We start from the raw sequence: 5,998 nt of genomic DNA, 5'->3' as shown, positions 1-5,998 counted from the left end.
CGGCATTCCATATCTTGTCAAAATATTTTTAATTAAAAATTTAGAAACACTCCGAGCATGACATCTAGGTACAACAATAGCTTCAATCCATTTGGACATATAATGAATAGTAAGTAATATATACAAATTCCCAAATGAAGCATAAATGGTCCCATAAAATCTAATCCCCACACATCAAAATCCCCACACATCAAAACCCCACACATCAAAAATTTCAACTTCTAAGGTGTAATTTAGAGGCATTTCATTTCTTCTATAAATATTTCATACTCATTGACATCGATCGTATGTTTTCATATATTCATTAACATCACTAAAAAGAGTAGGGCAAAAAAATCCAGCTTGCAAAATCTTATATGTAATTCTATTTGTTCCAAAATGTCCTCCAAATTCATAATCATGGCATATTTCAATTTTCTGTAGAGTTTCCTTATAAGGCACACACCTTCCAATAATAAGATCTTTACATTATTTATATAAATATAGGTCATTGACCGCAACTTTATATATACTTAAAAATATAAGTAATTAATACTGTTGCTAAAAGATTTAATTCCTTAGCAACTGTACAAAAACTTAATAACTGTTATAGATTTGATAAAGGTTTATGTATAAAATATTCAATAATTGTAAATTCACTCTTATCAATGCAAGTATACGTATCGCTCAAGTAATATAGGGCTCTAATGGAGTCCTACATATCGATCCAACAGGGAGTAATATTAGAAATATGAACTAAGACTTTAGAAAAGCAATACTTTAATCAAAACAATGGAATTCAATTTGCTTATCTGTCACTAATAGACAATTGAAATAAATATGCAATTTAATAACTATTGAATAACTAAATATACTAATGAGGTTTTTAATGTGATATTCAATATATAAGAAAACATCATTCTCCATGTCAAAAAATTATAGTGAATGGATAAAGTAAATTAGTTCAAATTATATTGTGCCAAATAGGAGCATACATATTCTTTACCCTTTGGACCAGGCATAAAGAACAATGACTAATCCAACACTTGTTTACTGAATCTGCGGCTAGGCTGGGTGGATATCGGCTCTAGCTCCCACGTTCCCCTCGCACTCGCATGAGGGCTAACATCAACACTTCAGCACCCAAACGATAGGACCAAATTGAGGATTTTAGTCTGTCACTCTAAAATCTCCAATTCTACGCCCGATAATTTTGTTTGCCTATTTATTTGCACCCAACTTACAAGGGCTTTGACCTTCCTGAGTATTGGATGTTATCTTCACTTATAGACCTCAACCAAAAGTGAGGTCAACATGCTTATATCAAAAGTAGTGATAGATGTCAAAGAGTAGGCAACATTTTTAGCAGAAATGAGATTCCCCTCAATTATATACTAGAAGTTGAAATATTTGATGTTTGGGGATTATATTTCATGATATTTCATGGAACGATGTTTGGGGATTATATTTCATGGAACCATTTATACCATCTTTCAGAATTTTATATATGTATCCAAAAGTGGACTATGTATCCAAAAGGATAGAAGCTATTGCTTTACCTCAATGTGATGCTCAAAGTATTACAAAATTTTTGAAAATGAATATATTTTGTATATTTGAGATGCCAAGAGTTATGATTACTGATGGGCGTAGTCATTTCAGAAAGGTCATAATAGAGAAACTATTAAAGACATATCATATAAATCATAGAATTGCTACCACTTATCATCCTCAAACAAGTGGTTTGGTTGAATTATCCAATCAGAAAATTAAAAGAATTATGGAAAAATCTGTGAATCCAATAAAAATGGATTGGTTAGTCAAACTTGAGTATGCTTTGTGTGCTTGTAGGACAACATACAGAACTCCCATAGGAATGTCCTAATATAGGCTAATATTTGGAAAAGCTTGTCACTTACCAGTTGAACTTGAGCATAAGGCATATTGAGTGATTGAAGAGTTCAATTATAATTTGAAAGATGTTGGTAATAAAAGATTGTTACAATTAAATGAGCTTGAAGAGATAAGGAACGAGTCTTATGAAAGTGCCAAAATTTATAAAGAAAAGATGAAGATGTGGCATTATCGAAGGATTCTTACTAAAACTTTTCAGGCAGATTAACAGGTTTTGCTACATAATTAAACGTTAAGATTATTTCCAGACAAACTTAAGTCCAGGTGGAAAAAATTTATCCTTATGGAGTTGTGGATAATAAAGATCCTAAGTCTGAGAAAATATTTAAAGTTAATGGACTTAGACTAAAACCTTACTTTATAGGGGATCAACATAATTTTAATGATGGAATGATTTTGGGTCAACCAGAGAAAGCACCTATTACGTCGGGCTGACGACGTAAAATCAAGCGCTTTATGAGAAGCAACCCATAGTTATCAGTGTGTTTTTATTTTGATTATTGTTTTATGTGTGATTAAGAAAATCTGGGGTAGTATTTTTTAAACTATTATATGTTAGTATTGATTTTAAGACTTTATTTAGTGATCTAGACATTTTAAAGTGAGAATTTGGACGTTAAGTTGACTAGTACAAAAAAGTGCACTGTCGCTTAAGTGTGGCAGTTTAAAATCATGTGCAAAATTAATATTCTAGAAGGGAAAACTACTTAGAAGTTTGTAAAAATGTGCCAAGGCAGTTTATAAACGTATCTAGGAGTTATTGGAAGGATTTAGGCTTATAAAAAGAAGGGTTTAGTGAAGGAATTTCACCCCAGATCATCTTTAGCCCTAAAGTCTAAGAGAGGGATAAATTTTAAAATGATGTCTTCATGGGAGATGGATTTGAAGAAGAAGGATGAGACCATGAGGAAGAAATTCATTATTCAAAGTGCACAAGAGTTGTATAATGATATCTTAGACGTTAGTATTGAAGGGATATCAGTGAAGATCAACAAAATTGAAAATTCCATGTCTGTACTGGAGACTAATGTATTAGAGATTCATGCACATCTTGAGCATATTGGATGGCAATTGAAAAAGTAATTTAGCCACACTAGTTATATTGAGGAAGTAGAAAAGGAGATGTTTCTTAAGCAAAAGTGGATTGAAGAAGATTGCATCAGAGCACGTTACCACCGTTTGTTTTATCAACTTTATATTCCAGTTGCCCTAGTAGAGACTAATGAAAGACCTGAAGTTGGTCCTTCTAATGAAGAATGAAGTGGAGTTCTATGTTTAAAGTTATGTTTTTTGTGTGTTTGAAGATGTTGCCTTTAAGTGTTTTAGTGTTTAAGACTTGCTTTTAGTGTTTGTAGTGTTTGTGTTACTTTTGTGTTACTTAGGTGTTTAACTGTGAAAATTTGTTAAGTGTTTGTATTTAGGAAAACTTTCTCATACAAGACAAATTGGAATGAGAACTAAGTGTTAAAATGTATTTGTACTTGTTTGTGAATTAATATAAGGTTTTTTGTGTGAATATTTGTGTTGTTTTAGCCTCAAATTGAAATAGTTATTAAAGAGAATTTTGAGAGAAAGGAGTATTAAAGGATGTTGAAAATAGTCTTTTAAGTGTTAAGAGTGCATTTTACTGGTGCATTTTACTGTAATTTGAATTTAATTTGAATTTTTTAAAAATCATGCACTGGCGCCTAAGTGTCACATCTCCTGGTTAAGAGTGAGTAAACTCGAGAGGCGGGCGCCTAAGCGCCACTTACCCGCGCTTATGTGCCGGTTCATGAAAACCGATTCGTGAACGGTTAAAATTGAAAATTTGAACCAAAAATCTCCATTTTTATCCTCACATCACCTTCAACCTCACAAAAACAGGATTTTAGAGAGTTAGAGCACACAATTAAGTGGAGATTTCTTGGTGGAATCAAGAAAAATTTGCTAGATTTGCATTTCTTAAGGTAAAAGCTTGACTTCTATGCAAAAATTTTGGATTTTCACCATGTATTTTGAGTACATTTGTAAGAATTCAAAAATTCACTATTAATGGTGAAAAATGAGGAAAAATCTATAAAAATTGCGTAGAAAGTGTACTTTAAGGTTTTGGAAGTTTAGTTTAGTGGTTTAGACCTGACTTTTGAAGTTATTATTGGAATTTATCAAATTTGTAGAATGGCAGCAAGAATGAAGACGAGCAAAGGCAAAGCCCCATTTGATTCGAGTAAACTTGTTAGTTCAAAAGCTCAAGATCGGTCTAGAGATGCGTCGTAATCATATAAACTGATTCAGAAGCAATGTTTTAGAAATATGAGTGGAGATGTGGAAGATTTAATTATTCACAGACAGTGAGAAAAATTCTATTATTTCTCTGTTATGGCAGTTATATCTGTTATGAGGGAGTTCTATGCAAATCTCCCTGAAGCTGAAGACAATCGAGTTATGGTTCAAGGCAAGTTGGTACCTTTTTTGCCAGAGGTAATCAACATGTTTTACCATTTACCACCGGATACATTATGTTTTTTATGCAAATTATAGCCCTACTGAAGCGGAGTTAGACGAGACTATCTCTTAATTTCCCAACTTCAAAGTTATGTGCATCTACAAAGGCTTGGCACTATTTCATTTCTGCTCATCTGCTTCCGACCAATCATCTCAGTGAAGTGACTAGAGAAAAGGTGACGTTGAACTATTATATCTAGGAGGGAAAGCTCATCAACATTGGAGCTTAGATCTGTCAAAATATCATTAGTTCTGCTATAGCTATTACAACTGCAGATCTGGGATTTGCTTCCTTGATATTTTCTTTGTGTGAGCATGATGGAGTTAAATATGATAGCTGGGAGGAAGTGTTATTACCTCTAAAGCCCATCATTATGTGGTCTGGGTTTGCTACATTTCCATCTATGTGTTGATTTGAACTATCTTATGTGGTTTGGACTTTTATGTTTAAGTGAGAACTGTGATGTGATGTGTTTTGATGTTTTGGACTTGAGACATGTACGCTTGTGTACTTATTTAGACATTGTGATGTGTGAGACTTTTATTCTTAATTGTATTGTAATGTTTGTTAGTAGTTTGTTTTAAAATTATAAGGTAGTAACGGTTGTGAGTTTTGTGATCTAGTTAGTTTGGAACTTAACTTAATTCTATATCTGTTGTAAATTTGAAAATCTAGTTAACTTTGATCTTAAAATTAAATTTCTAAAACTGCTACCCTGGATTTTTCTTTTATCATGTTAGTTTGTTTGTTTTATGTTGAGGTCATGAAACCAAATTAGTGTATTAGTTTACTTTGATGTTTATACCCACTGCTTAGAAGTCTATTGAATCTCTACATGTTAAATTGAAATGAAAATATAGAAAATTTGATCAAAAATTAATTTTACTCCTATTTTTAGTTTTATACTTGTATCATTAGGGTTTAAAAATTTATGTTACTATGTTATTTAAAATTTTCATTCCTGTTTATATATATCTGATGCTAAACTGTTTAATTTGTTAAAAATTTAAGTTTGAGGGAGATGAAAAATATTTTCAAAAGTAAACTTTTATGTGTTCTCAAATGTGCTACAAGTGAATTTAATTTGAAAAGAAAAAAATTGATTATGTATATGAAGTTATATTATGGAAGTAAAATTTGATTTTAGAAATGAGTGAGAAAATTAGTTAAAATTTTTTAGTAATAAAGAAAAACTTTAAGATAAAAGTTTTTAAATGAGAAAATGATTAATATAAGTAACTATCTTTAGTAAGAATAATTGTATTTTTGAAAAATTTAGATAATTTAGACTTTTATTTTTAATACTTAAATTTCTAATTAAAAACTATACCAAGACATTTTATTTATAATTCAAAACTATTATTATATTTATAAGTAAAAGGCCTATCTAAGAAAAAATTAGAAGAATTCAAAACTATTATTTTATTTATAATTAAAAGGCTTATACTAAGGCTTTGCTTTAGGAAAGGAGAATTGGAATTCAAAATTTTTAAAGGCCTATCCATGTATAGTAATCCTTGCCTGGAAAGAAAAAGAAAAAAAAGAAAAAGAAAAAAAAAGAATAGAAAAAGAGAAAGAAAAGAAAAAGAAAAAGAAAAAAAATTAGGAAGGAGAAGC

The sequence above is a fragment of the Phalaenopsis equestris genome, unplaced genomic scaffold (genome assembly GCF_001263595.1).
Source record: "Phalaenopsis equestris unplaced genomic scaffold, ASM126359v1 Scaffold206551, whole genome shotgun sequence".
Classification (NCBI taxonomy): domain Eukaryota; kingdom Viridiplantae; phylum Streptophyta; class Magnoliopsida; order Asparagales; family Orchidaceae; genus Phalaenopsis; species Phalaenopsis equestris.
This window is presented reverse-complemented; position numbering follows the sequence as displayed.